The sequence below is a fragment of the Callithrix jacchus genome, chromosome 6, assembly GCF_049354715.1.
Source record: "Callithrix jacchus isolate 240 chromosome 6, calJac240_pri, whole genome shotgun sequence".
Classification (NCBI taxonomy): Eukaryota; Metazoa; Chordata; class Mammalia; order Primates; family Cebidae; genus Callithrix; species Callithrix jacchus.
Window position 1 is genome coordinate 12,282,733 of NC_133507.1, and position 15,267 is coordinate 12,297,999.

The 15,267-nt window shown below is 40.4% G+C and overlaps 1 protein-coding gene across 19 annotated transcripts in view; it reads right to left on the reverse strand.

Annotated features, from left to right (window-relative positions):
* LOC128932316 (uncharacterized) overlaps positions 1-15,267 on the reverse strand; it is a 455,935-nt gene that overhangs the window by 166,891 nt on the left and 273,777 nt on the right. The window lies entirely within an intron of this gene.

Genomic DNA, 15,267 nt, shown 5'->3' on the forward strand with positions numbered 1-15,267 from the left:
TGTCCGTTCACTCGGCAAAATAGTTCTTTACCCCGCCAGTCACAAAATTGCTAAATCAAGGAAAGGATTTTTCAGCCCTCGTGTTGACTCTTGGAATGTTTGATCCTCAGTCACTCCTTCCTTGTCCTTTGGTCTTTATGACAGCGTATTTCCAGTTCTTTCCTGCTTTCTTGCTGTCCCCTCTCAGAGTGCTTTGTAGGCTCATCCATCCACCTCGTCTTTCATATTTGGAGTCTCATCATGTGTTTCTTCTCATCTTGGTCCATTCCATGTCTCAAAACGTTCTAAGTGCATGCCTTCAATTATTAGGTCTTCACATGCCAAAGACTCACAGTTTTATATATGCATCCAAAATTCTCCTTATATCTTTAAATTCAAATATCCAAATCTCCTGTCTTCATGCCCATTTGAATGATCCAATATTATTCAACCTTGACATAAAAAATTTCAGTGTTGGCTGAATGTTCCACGAATGACACTATGCAGCCAGTTATACATAAGTCTGGAACTTCTCTCTGATTTTCTACTCTTCACATTCATAATTATCCAATCCATTGCCCAATGCTTTCCATTTTATGTGCAAAATATCTCTCAAGTCCATTCATTTGCCCATATCTCAAATGCCATTTCCAAGCTGCCCTACTTTCCTTTTTACAATGCTTGTCTCTCACAGCCCATCATCCCCACAGAAGCGCATGTATTGTTTTCCAGAGGAAAAATTGCATTCTGTCACCTCCCTGCTTCACACGATTGAAAAGTTTCTCACCACTCATAAGGAAACACCAAAATCAAGGTAGCACCACATCCTCTGGCCACTGTCTATCTTTCCAGTTGCATACCAGACTTGCCTCCTTTACATTCTCTGTTCTAGCTCCAGTGGCTTTTTCTGGACTTCTAATAAGCTAATATTCTTCCCACCACTGGTCTTTCACACTTGCTGGTGCATCTGTCTGTGACCTTCCCTCCCATCCCATCTAGTTTTCTGCAGCCTTTAGACGTTAAGCAGTGTAATCCACAGGTACTTCAGGGAAGCCTAGGCATTCCCTCACCCCTGGTTGAGGTCATGTTTCTTTGTTACCTCTTCCCACAAAGCCATTTTTCTGTATGCCTTGGTGCTCGTATTCATTTGGTCTCTAGATGTGTTTAAACGCTCATTACTGGGTTTATTTGCTAAAGTTCTATCTGCTCCACTAGAGTGAAGGCTCCATTAGAACAGCAAAGTCACGTGCTCATATGGTCTTGCTTTCTACTGAATCTCAAGCACCTACTTCAATGCTTAGGACATCACATGTACTCATTAAACATTGCTTCAATAAATGAATAAACTCTGGAGTAAGTGTTGTTGAAAGAAGTAAGGCAGTGGCATTTTTCTTCAACATGGATAAGTGTTTTCTGGATTTCTGGAGTAGTTCACATAAATCATTATAAGAGGGCATTAATTTTGAGAATTCATTGTTAATGCTGATTGTCAGAAATGTATATGGTGGCTTCAGCTTCTCTAGTGTAAGGACAGACACGTCCCCTATGAGATGTATACAAACCAGCTGAGACAGCAGTGAAGGGTTCAACAAAATCTGATCTACCTACCTCTTTGCTGACTCTCTAGGTCATATCCATTTAGCCTAATTCCCCCCTAATCTTTACTTTAGATCTGCCCATGATATTTGGACTACTACCCTTTGGGTCTTAGAGGCCACATCCTTGACCTCAGGATCTCATCCACATGACCTCTATGGGCATCAAGAATGGGAAGATAGAAAGATCCTGTTATCAAATTTTAGGGGGACTTTTACAATAGGCCTTCCCCCATAGAGCTGCATAAATAAATGTAACAGAGCACACTGGAATGAGAATTATAAAATCTTTTAGTTGAGGTCTTTACCCTCAAGATTTGTTCAATGAACATTAGCTCAAGATCTATTTTTTTTTTTAATTATGTTACTGGCTTTATTGCTAAAGCCAGTACATGCTTTATTCTTTTTTTTTTTTCCCCAAGACAGAGTTTCGCTCTTGTTACCCAGGCTGCAGTGCAATGGTGCGATCTCAGCTCATCACAACGTCCGCCTCCTGGGTTCAGGCAATTCTCCTGCCTCAGCCTCCTGAGTAGCTGGGATTACAGGCACACGCCACCATGTCCAGCTAATTTTTTGTATTTTTAGTAGAGACGGGGTTTTACCATGTTGACCAAGATGACCTCGTGATCCACCCGCCTCAGCCTCCCAAAGTGCTGGGATTACAGGCATGGGCCACTGCGCCCGGCCTCATTAGCTCAAGATCTAATGAATCATAGGAAACATCGTATTGGCACACACACAAAAATGAAGCACTATCACATAAAGAAATCATGTAAACCTCCAGAGGCGTGGAATATGCTATGTATTTGCTATGTATTGAGCGCTTACCATATTCTGAGCACTTTTCCTGAATTATTCCTCAGAAATTTCCCATTCAATAAGTACTTTCATCAATGCTTTTAACAGGTGAAAACTGAGGTTTATTTTATTTAAATGTTTATGTTTATTTTTATTTCTCAAGATAGACTCTTCCTCTGTCACTTAGGCTGGAGTGCAGTGATGCTGTCATGGCTCACTGCAGCCTCAACTTCCTGGATTCTAACTATCCTCATGCCTCAGCCTCCCCAGTAGCTGGAGCTACAGGCATGAGTCACCATGCTCAGCTAAATTTTTTATTTTCAGTAGAGTCACAGTCTCACTGTGTTGCCAAGGCTGGTCTTGAACTCTTGTGCTCAAGCAATTCTTCTACATGGGCCTCCCAAAGTACGGGAATTATGGAAAATCAAGGTTTGCAGAGGTTAAAAACCTCTCTTTAGTAAACAAAGTTAACAAGTGGAAATTGAACCCAGTGGTCCTAACTACCCCATCTCAGTACCATTCTAGAGAAACAAAAAGTGGAGAGAATAAGCAGGTAGACTCCTTGTAGCCATGACTTTACCTCCAGAAAAGGCAGAGTCGTGCAATTGAATGCCACTGAATTTAGAGTTAGAAAAAAAAAATTAGTTTGAGTCTTCACTCTAATCTTCATTAGCTTTGAATTAATCACTTAGGCTTGGAAGGTCACTTTTCTCAAAGGTAAAGTGGGACTAATAGTGTCCTTTTTACAAAATTGTCTTGTGGATTACCACATGACCTAATTATATCACATAACACCTGTGACATCACCAACTCTTCACTCATTGTCTTGTAAATGGCAAAAACTTGATGTAAGGAGAAAACATGATTAAATAGGTATATATTTATGTATCTCCATATACGTGTGTACATACACACACATATACACACACACATACACACACATATACACATACACATACACACGCACACATATACACACATACACATATACACACACACATACACACACACACACACACACACACACACATATATATATATGAGAAAATGCTATTTTAAATTCAATCATTATTAGATATAGTACACTTCTTCCCTTGCCCAAAAAAAGAGAACTGAATTCCCCAGGCACTTGCCCATCTGTGAATTTTAAACCTTCTGCAACACACTTCACAAGGCCAGTCTTTTTTGTCTCTAGAGCCCACTCTCCCTGCCTGAAGTGGGCAGGCAGGCTGCACACACAGCCCTGCAGAACGCAGGGTTCAACGTGGCTATGGGAAAGCAGCCTGCGAAAACACTTAGGGAAAAAGCATTAAGTCCAATCTCAAAAATTAATGTTAACTTCTGACGTTCAGATTTGAGTCGGGAAGGCTCTGGTCTACTTCAGAGAGGATCCAGTTATCTCGCTTCATAACATAGTTGTAAATCAGAATAAAATTAAAAAGAGATCAAACCCTGTAGACGAATGCTTCGGCTAAATGCCCTCTCTTGTGATCTGAATACCAACTACTGTGTTGTATAGTCATTTATAAAGAGGCTTGGAGGTAGGCAATACTGAGGGGAAAGGGTCATTAATTTCAGCCCACCCAGAAAGGTGTTAACTATGCCCCATCCTTCTGGCTAGATGATAATTAAGCTGCCTCTTTTGTGCCTCCCCAGAGGAGGCACATATACAGTATTTCTCTACAATGCAGCGAGTACAGTGCAATTGCACTGAATCAAATCTTGTTTATCCTAAGGATGGGGCGGGCTCCCCCAGCGAGGGGGGTTATTTTTAATTGGGGTTCATAGCACATTGAACACCCTCTTAGCTGAAAACTCTGGATAGCTCTGGGCACATTTGGTTAACTCCCTCCCTGCCAACCCCTACCACTATTCTCAGGCATTGCTGAACACCATCCACCCATAAAAACATTTCCTCTCACTAAAGGTCTAGCACACTTCTCCTGTGGCAGGAATTCTCTAAAGTCTTTCCCAAGAGCTTATAATATCTACCAGAGATTGTTGGATTAGTCTTCATGTGTTACTTTTATACTTTGGATCATAAATCCATGGTTAGAACCTAACATATGCTAAGTATTTCCACATTCATTTTGCACTCTCTGGTTTTCAGGCATGGAGATGCTTAAATGACTCATTTGGTGCAAGAGTCCAGTTAATTGGAAAGCAAAGGGTAGGCTCTTCCCATGAGTGTGGGCCAGACAAATAGGAAATCTGTGCTGGTGACCTCTGGGCAGTCGTTTTGGGTGAATGAGAAAGTGTGCCTTCGATTTGATTGAATTTTGCTGAAGCCACAGCCTGGTCATTTGGTAGTTGCCAGGTGGGTATCTTTTTGCGCTGTTTCCACTGATCCCAAGAACAATGAAATGTAGATGCAAAACACAAGTAGCACCATGGTTAGGAGATCTTCGCATTTTGGTAATTTAGGGTACCTTGTCCTTAGTACATTGTGGGCCTTAATGCCCCTCTGTTGAGTGGCTCACAGGCAATTTACCAGAGTGGGAAGAACACGGGTTTTGAAATCAGATCTGATTCAACCAACCCCTCTGAGACTGTTTCATCCTACATTAAAAATGAAAGTAAAATAAAAATTGTATCGGATTGTAGATGAGTCAAATAACAAAGAAAATAGAAAATGCCTGACACCTTGCAGGCCCCTAGTGCATATCGTTGTTGTTTTTTTTTCATAATCCTCTTTCTCATACATGAAAGTCTACATTTTACCCCTTACCTGTTTGCAAGTATCTTGAAGGCAAGGGTGTGGCAGTTTCGTTTCCAGTGAGGCAATCAGTGAATGTTTACTGAATTAGTGTTAGCATTCTAAATGGTATCTAAATAGTGGCTGATTAGGAAAAATAAATGGTTGGAAAGGTTCATATATCAATACTTTAATATTTCCAAGCCAAAAGCAGGAGTTCTCATTTATCAAAACAAAACAAGATATAATGAATCTGCTTCAGAGCTTAGAGGGTTAAGTGACTAGCTGGAAGAGGAATGAGGATTGTTTATCATGATGGAAGCAGGCAATGGGCTGGGAAAAAGAAAGGAGGGAATCCAAGGGTTGGAGTGGATCCAAAACAAATGATTGGGTAGTTGTTCTCCAGAGGAAGAAAAGTAGAGAAAAATTTTGGAAGGAGGTATAGTCTTGGAGGTCAATGAGAATTGAAATGATGCCCCCCATGTCAGGCAGGGAAAGTGCTGGTTTAAACACAATCAATGTCATGTTCTGCATCTCAGAGAGAAGACCACTGTGAGGTGCCCAAAGAAAACTGATTGACAATAAATTCAATCCATCAGTATTTCAAACTATGTTCACCAAGTGTTCCTTATACAGCCCTCAGGCATTCCTTAGCGCAGAGTTTACCTAGACCAATATAGATGGGCTCCAGAACCCTCACAACTCACCCTCATCGACCCCCCTCTTCAATCAGATCAACATATCTCTCATTTTGTCCTCCTCAATTGGCTTTTATATCCGTTTGCAATAGAAAAATAAAGATTTTACAAAAAAGCAATTGAAATGGCTAGAAGTAAATAAAGAATTTTTACCTCTGCTCAAAGATGATAAGGTTTAAATTCTCGGCTTGCATTTCAAAAATTAAATTCTTTAATCTACCTGGCAGATTTCAAAATATAAACATTGGAGCAAAACATCAATAACTACAAAAAGTCTTAGGATGCAGGAGTGAAAAAGCTAATTCAAATCTCAGGCCCAGTTCCTCTTTTGGTAATGTGGTACCACACACTGGGCATTAATATTTCAGATTCCAGAGACGAACTTGCGTGTCACCCAGCAAGAAAGCAATGAAGGGTCTATGAGCCATGTGCTGAGAGAAAGGGCACTCTAGGAAAACAGGAAGGAAAGTGTCTGCCCCAGGGCAAGCTCAACATTTAATTGGCACTCAAAAATCCAGGAATAATGTATGTAGATCAAATCAACTTCCAAAATTAACAGAAAAGGAAAGTGAAGCATTGTTAGTAGAAATAATAATCAGCATGCTTCTCTAAGAAAAGATACTTATGTCTCAACAATAATTTGTGATGTATTTCTTTTAAAATTAACAGAACCACCACCTCAGGTTTAATAAAGTCCAACAATAAAAACACACAAATAGCAAATATTCGGAGTAAGAATTAGGATAAATTTACCGATACTGACACTTCTCTACTTCATTTAGTGTTACAGTTTCTGCGTGTGCTACCCATGTATCTAAATATAATTAAAACTGAGTCTAATATTGTCCCCAGATAAACAAAAAGAACATGTGTTTACTGCCTGGCCAAGCAATAATTGTCGTTTTGCTTCACTTGGGCATAGCCTGTGTTTGAACAAGGACAAGTCTGGGCTGAATCTGGACCAGAGAGGAAAATCTTTCATTTCATTTAGTTTTTTATTTTGTTTTTCTTACGTATATAAGTGGACTTTGCTATTCAGCCTTATATCCTCTCTCTTGAACTTGTATAGAGTACAATAGTTTTTAAAACATTTTTTATGTAAAAGAATTTGCCATTTTAAGCATTTTAACCATTTTCATGTGTACCGCTTAGTGTATTAAGTATATTCACACTGTTGTCCAAACATCACCACCATTCATCTTCCCAAACAGAAACTCCGTCGTCGTTACACAGTAACTCCCCATTCTCCCTTTTCCTACCAGCACCTGGCAACCACAATCCTCTCTTCTGTGTCTTTGAATTCGCCTACTCCAGGTTCCTCATATGAGTGAAATCACACAGCATTCGTCCTTTGCGACTGGTTTATCTCACTTAGCATCACGTCCCTAAGGTTCATCCATATTTCAGTATATGTCAGAATTCCCTTCCCTTTTAGGACTAAATAATATCCCATTATATGCATATTTCACATTTTATCATCAATTCATCCACCGATGGACATTTGGAGTGTCAAAAATCCTTCTTGAATGAATAGATGGAAAAATAAATTGAGAAATTAAAACAAGTTGATGAGTGAAGTGGAAAGAGCCTACAAGCTGGAGGAAAAGAGAACCAGCTCAAGGTCTAGACTAGCATTACCAGCTCTGCAAACTTGGTTAAAGAACTAAACCTCCCTGAATCTTATTTGTTTTCTGTAAGGAAGAGAAGAGATTAAAATAGAAAGCTGGCCAGCACATACTAAGTCACCCTGCCTCTGCTGAAGGGCAGAGTTAGCAGGGGTGGACATCTTCCTTCAGCCACTTGAGTTGGAGTGAGGACAGAGAATGAAACTCCATGACTCACTTTCACCTTCTATTACCCACCCAAAGAAGAAAAGTAACTTGGGTACAATTTTCATGAAAACAGAATTTCACTCATCCAAACCATGCACATCAGGATTCGGTTCTTACTTAACAATGCAGTATTTGTAGAAGGATGAGTTCAGGTAAATATACCCCAACTCCCAGGCTAATATTTTGGTGGCAGTCCTTGCATCTGTGCAACCTTCTATCTTAGTCCAGAAAAGTCAAGGAAAGTATTCAAACTGGACAACTTTGACAATTCAAAGTGGCAAACCTGCCAGACCCAGGGAGTTTTCTAACACCGCCTTATATGCTTAAGCTGAGCGTTGGTCTAAATGAGAATATGGCGTGCCCAAAAAAAATGGTCTCATGGAAGCCTAAGTCCCTGTCTATTTGTGTAGCAACAGCGGATTGTCTTTCCCTCTCAGGCCCCTGGAGAACTCTGTCAATGAAGGAGGTAGCCGTCCCTAGCCATCTTCCCAGTGAATCAAGATGGCTGCTCTCTCCCAAGTGGGGTGGACTAGTCAAGTGCTTCGGGTTCAGCTTCCAGTCTGCCTGAGCACCTCTGGGAGTGGCAAAAGAGCCAGCTACCTCAGTTTCCAAATATGTCAAACGAAGTACTGGCCTTTTGTGCAACAAGTGCCCCACTGTAAGCAGATGAAAGAGGCCCTGAGAGCAGCCATATTTCTTTTTATTACTACTTTGTCATCAGTGATCACCAAAGCCCTCGAGTGTTTGATGTGGTTGCCTAGAAGCAGCAGTTCTCAGTGCCTGCTTGAAAGGGGTCGACAGTATGTAAATAGTTAACCCTTGCCCTGCTGAGCAGCCCGATGCGATCACACACACATCAACATTTCCTCCATGCTGGCGAGCAGAGGAGCTGTGATTTTAGCTCCGGCTGCTGCGCGCATGACGTCAGCTCCACCTAAAAACTCAAAGCCTAACAGGCATCGTCACAGGTGAAAACCCATAGAGAAAATAAAAGTGGAGCTACAAAACTGATTTTGGTTCACAGAACCACTCGGCACCGTTTTAAAAACAGTCCCTATCTTTTGAAAGGTTGGATAATGGTGCTCTTTTGCAAATTACCAGTCATTTGGGCAGTGACCAAACCGATCGGGATCATTTTGACCCCCGTTACACTCCGGAGGTAGAGTACTTGAAATTCAGTATTACTCATTCCTACTGCCCAACCTGGAGCCCGACACTTTTACTTTTCTTTGGGACATTTGTCCAGCTGTCCCCAAGCCAAACAGCTCATAGGCTCATTTTTTTTTTTTCTTGTTTTTCTCCAATCTACATGAAAATCACTAACTACCCCCATCCTGACCAGGTCTTACTAGGTTCCTGTATTTACCTCCCCTGCGATTAACCAGCATTACCTACATTGATAATAAAATTTTACTTTCTTAATGTAGCCCTTAAAATTACATCAATAAAGAGAAACTAGGAAGCATAAAGGGGATGCAAAAGAAATAATCCAGAGAGCGAATTTGCTGTGCTTAATCCAGATGTCAACTTAAGCTCTATGGATTTCAGGGTGGAAGATGGATATATATATATATATATATATATATATATATGGACATATATAATATATATATTTTTTCCTTTTAGATTCTGCAGCCTAATGTTAAAAATGAAATATTCAGCTTTTTAGGGGTGGAAGATTTTCAGAAAAAGGGTTTATAATTCAGTAATTGGAGAAATAAAAGATGGCTTTCCAACCCGGCATTAAAAATCTCTAATAAAATAGGCAAAATGAAGGTCTAAGATGACAGTCTTTATCAAAGTGTTTATAGAGACATTATATGTTCCCGTAATTGTTTAGGCCAGTGAATTAATGAATCCTTGCTGTAAGTCTCCATTTGAAATGATTTCGATGGTGTCTGCTGCTCGGCTGCTTTGGAAAAGCCTGTTGTCTGCAGCTCCAGAGAAGGGCCTTGAACCCTGCCATTCAATCCCTTTCAGCCCATCAGCTGAGTCTAATTGCCAGAAAGCACAGGAGACCCCTGAGTCTGATTGTTCCTCGACCTCCTTTGAGGTTTGGAGGCATGAAAAGCAAAAGGGAAAAAAAGCTCCCTTTTGATCTCTGTTTCTTTCTCTCTCCCTCTCCCTCTCCCTCTCTCTTCCTTTTTTTGTCTGCCCACTCCTACTCGAAGAATGACACATTTCTTTATAAGGCTTCTTCTCCTTCTTATAAGGACAATAATTAATAAGGCCTTTATAAAATGAGGCTTGAATTGGTGTCACCTCAGGGGTGGTCCGGGGCTCTGAAGTGAAGCCTCGGTGGGCCCCGGCCTTGTCTGGCCTCTGCACAGGTCAGGTTTAAATACCCTGACCCCAATTTTCAGTCTCTTTCCCTAATGAGGCGATTCGCACAAGGATACAAAATTATACGAGGAGTGAAAAAAGACAAAAGAGCCAAGGTGTAGTTGACACCACACTAGCCACATTTTATTATCTTTGTGCCCGTGACATCACGGCTGTGGATGTCCTTACACCAAAGCGTTCTCCTCGGTTCCTATGGTGAGCTTTATAGAATGACTTCACAGACCCCAGCGAGCTGCCAGCCTCTTGACAAGCTCCACAGGAATGGCCCTGATGGAGCTAGTGACCAGTTACGGGTCCCCTCTCCGGCTACATGAGTATTACCAGAGGGGCTTTCTGAATTTCTGCAACACCAGTTTCTGTCAATTGCTGGGATAAAACGGCGTTATTTGTACCCAGATAATTTTACAGGACTTATCACGTTGACATCAAGAGTTTAAAACGTTCTGCTGTGCATATTATTGGGCCTGAATCTGGTTAAAAGCAAGCTTGGCTTTGAATGGAGCGGGATGAGAATACAGCCTTTTGCCAAAATGTTTAAGAGACTTTCAAAACAGCCGAGTAACTCCAGTACATTGTATGAGTACTTTGTCCCAGAGTTGCTAATAGTAGGGTAGATGACCTGGATAAATTCCATCTTTTTGGCTCATAACTTTTTTTTTTTCACTGATAAAACGATGTGATTTGAGGGAAGGGAAGATAGATGGTAAATTGGGAGTCACAGGAGGAAATATTAAGACAGGTTTCTTTCTCATTCATAATATGAATTCTTACATTCATATTATATCTGATACATTTCAATCAATTTTATGAGTGTTCTCTACTCTGAAAAAAATAATGAATAGAAAAGAGATCCTATATTAGGAGAATCTAATGGAAAATGTACAGCCAAGTTACAAATGCAAAAACAGTACTGAGTCCAGAAATAAAACAAGTATTGAAAAATAATTATAAATCCAGTTATACAAAGTGAAATAAAATGGGATGTTTTCATTTTAAAATGATGTATTAAATAAGTAGATGTCTTTAATTTTTTCTCATAAAGGGTGGTATCAGATACCAGCAAAATAATCACCATTTCAGAAGAATCACTACACATTGACAAAACACAAATATGGGTAATTAAATAAGACCACTGTCTCTGAATAATAAAGAAAAGAAAATGTATCATAATAGTAGATTTTATTACGACATGGCTGGTCCTTAACAGCCTTTATCTAGTGGGAAATGCAGGCTATCAGTCTACTCTGGTTAAATTGCTTTTATCTCAGAATTTTGTTCACTGGTGCCATAATGGTCTAGGAATTGTATTGAGGTTTAGGTGAAAAGAAATGTCAAGGATCTTAATAAAAGGTCCTTTGAGAAAAAGGAATACAGAATGGTAAAAGAAAGAGTTTTTTTTTTTTTTTTTTTTTTTTTTTTTTTTAAAAAAGGAGGCAGTAGTCTCTGCACTCCAGGCACATGAAATAGGAAAACTTTTGGCCCCTCATGTGTAGGTGGGATCATGTGAAAAGCTCTGGCCAATGAGCTCTCACCAGAGTGATGTGCATCACTTCTGGATCAAGCCACATCACTGCCAGGGCAAGACTCCCAGGAGTTCTCTGCCCTCTGGTGTAATGACTGACCATGTTTAAGGTGGCAGTGGTCTGTCAAACTGGGTCACTTTAGAGCATCTGTGTCATTCCCCAAGGAACTTGAGCAAGGAATGAACAGTTGTTTCAAGCCATTGAGATTCTAGGACTGTTTGTTATTGCAGCACAGCCTTTTCATCCTGACTCATGAAGAACAAATACCACACAACTGAGCTGAGACCAAGCATACCACTTCATCTCGAGGGAGGAGGAGGCCACAGAGAGATGTGAATGATGCATTTTATCGGTTAGCTTTTTTTTTATAGCTTTCCATTGTTGATTACCATTAAAAGCTATAAACATATATGAAGACTAAAAGATGTCAGCCAATCACATACCTCTTACATCATACATAGGTTACATGATTACACTGAAATATGGATAAGTGTTGAAGAGGAGCAAGCAAAAAAATAAAATAATATATTTTGGGGAATCATTTTGTTTTGGTTTCAGAAAATATTGCGCATGAGGTTCTAAGAATGAACATATCTGATAAACAATATAATCCTTTGGCTAGTAAAATAGAATTCAGCAGTACAAATTTAAATACCCGGGTGGAACCAATCAGATGACATGTATGTATGAATCAGGGAAAGTATAAAACAATAAAGAGAAGTAAAGTCCATGGCAGCTGGTAAGACCTGCCATTTTTATCACCATTTTAAAAATTAATAATAATACAATTCAACAATGAAGGACTGTACCTATGGTTAAAAGCAGTCTTTCTGACACCAGTTTTCTACCCCCAGAAAACATCTTTGAACTGAAAACATTTTCAGTATGTACCAAATACAGCATAGAATCCTTCATTCAAACAACTTTTGATTACAAAATTATTTTGTAGCAGGAAAATTTTCATGTTTGGAGATTGGTTCCGGCCAGTATTTCTGTCCTAAAATGATCATTTCAAACAAAGTTGTGAAATGAAACTGGGCTTAGAGTCCAGCTGTGCCACTTGTAGTTGATGTGACTTTATGCAAACTTTCTGAGCCCTCGTTTTCTCCTGTGTAACTGGTGGGAGTGGCAGGGGCGCCAAGCCTCAGCAGAGTAGCAACATCTACCCAGTTGGAGAGTGGATGTAAATAGGGTGAGAATCAATGATTCAACCATCAGATGGGAGTTTCTGGGTCTGTCAGGCTGACAGATCGCCTGACTGGATGTTGGAATAAGAGAGACACATGTGCTAGTAAAAGGGAAATCTAAAAAAAACCAGTGGTAGCTTCTGCAACGCACAGAGAACACCAGAGCTCTCTGGAGCTGAGGCAGTTGAAGGCAGTATTTTTGCACCTGTGCTGTCTTGGGCCTTACAGATTGGAAAAATTTATCTTCTGATTGAAAACTCAAGTCTTTAGGATTACAATAGGTTTAAGTACCCCCCACCCCTGGACTTAGATGGTTTGAAGAAAGAGGAATTTTCAAGGATCAAGCCCCTTATTCTGTGCTTTCATCATGCACATAGCAACTGGAAGGGGGCCTGACCTTTGGCCTTATTAGCCAGGCGCCAACCCAATGAGCCTCCAGCTGCACTCTGAGAGTCCCCATGTATTCATACCATATATTTGCCTCATCATTATGAACCATCCTCTTCTTCTCTGGTCATTTATTAACTTTGCAGCATTCGTTGTTATTTTAGGCTGTGTAATGAGGCTCACTGAAACAATTCGAAGTATTGAATTGTGTGCTTAGAATACACAACTTTACGCTATGTGTCTTCATAAGCCTTATTTACTGTTATGATTTTATTTAGCAAGTGGTTTCCTAATTTGAGGACTGGATTCTTAAGCCCCCCATTTATCTCATACCTTTGCTTTTTCAATCAGGTCTATGGTTGAGAAGACAGATCACTGGAGTTCTCACTTAATAGCTTCTCAAATAGCATTGTGCACATATGACTCAAGCAGAATATCATTAAAATGCAGATTCCAATTCAGTAGGTCAGGAGCAATGTCTGAAATTCTGCATTTCTTTTTCTTTTTTTTTTTTTTGAGACGGAGTTTCGCTCGTTACCCAGGCTGGAGTGCAATGGCGCCATCTCGGCTCACCGCAACCTCCGCCTCCTGGGTTCAGGCAATTCTCCTGCCTCAGCCTCCTGAGAAGCTGGGATTACAGGCACGCACCACCATGCCCAGCTAATGTTTTGTATTTTTAGTAGAGACGGGGTTTTACCATGTTGACCAGGATGGTCTCGATCTCTTGACCTCGTGATCCACCCACCTCTGCCTCCTAAAGTGCTGGGATTACAGGCTTGAGCCACCGCGCCCGGGAAATTCTGCATTTCTACCAACTGCCTGGGTAGTGGTGATGCCAGCGGTATCCAGACCACACTTTGAGCCACAGACACTTAAATACGTTTCTCAAGGTTTAGGAATATCATTTACCAAATCTATAAATAGATTTAGTAAAACAAGGTTTTGGAGAATATCAGTACAAATGGAAAAGGTGGTTCATTTACATGTGCATATCAAGCAGATAAAACATAAAGTCCATGATTAATGGACCTAAGAGTACTTTTGCTATGATAATCTAGGAAAGAAGTGTGTAAAAAATGTTTGAACAATAGAAAGGGCTTTGGGGGAGTCGTACTTGCAACCAGAAGACAGAGGTATCTACATGTCCCTTCAATCCTTCTCTTCATGTAAGAATAGCAGGGAGAGGACAAGCCATCCTCAGAAAAACGAGGCTCTGATCTCTGCAGCACCCAAAGTGAAGGCTGAACTTCCTCACCAGACTGTATCTCAGAGGCCGATAGAAGTAGACATTGCCACCAACCTCTGTACAGGGATCTGTGAGGACTATTCAAAACAGTGACTGAGAGATTCAGAATCCTGCATCTGAGTATCAACAGTGGGTCAAGAAAGTGCTCAACCCAGCATTCGTCACTGGAGACAAGACCCAATATGAGACAGGAAAACATGCCAAGAATCAAACAGGTCAAATCGAAGAATAAAAAGATTGTTGAAATGCACACCCCATAATCCTTCACCTGAAACTCCCAGAGCCAGACGTATTTTTGGATTTTAGAAAGGTGAAGCACCTGATAGACCCACTGCGGTCTGAGGAAGCCCCTACTTCCCCATCATTATCTAGCACAATATTTCTAACAGAAATACATGAACAGTCACAGTAAGTAGGATACATAGAGACTGTGAGCGGCCTTATGATAGTGCTGGTCAAGGTTTGTCGCCAAATACATTATGGGGAAACAAAACTATTGGTTTTAGAGCTTTCTAGATTTTTAAATTGCATATGAGGGAGCAAATGTAGATCTCTGCTTATTGAGTTTGGCTTGGTAGTGACTATCAGACTTCAACTATCACAGGGTCTGTTTGTTACCATTATTATTTTTCTGTACTCCTCATCCATCCACTAACAGTTTAGTAACCTGCCAATATATTTCTTAGACATGTTTTTTTTTTTTTTTTTTTCAATTTTTTTTCCACCAAAGTCATTTATTGATGTTTAAGCCCTGGTTTCAAAATCCCTACATCTTGCTGGGACATGTGTCCAGAATTTGATAGAGAGAGGTACCTCTCCTCTATCATAAAAGTTATCCCTACAGTGAATGAAGGAAGGGTTTTAAGGAAGTGATTTCTACAGCGAATGAAGCACACACATGGTAGAAAGGGCCCCTAAGATTCTTTGTGGAGCAACTGAGAACCTCACATTCCCTTTGTAAACTCTCACATGTCCTGTGTGTGG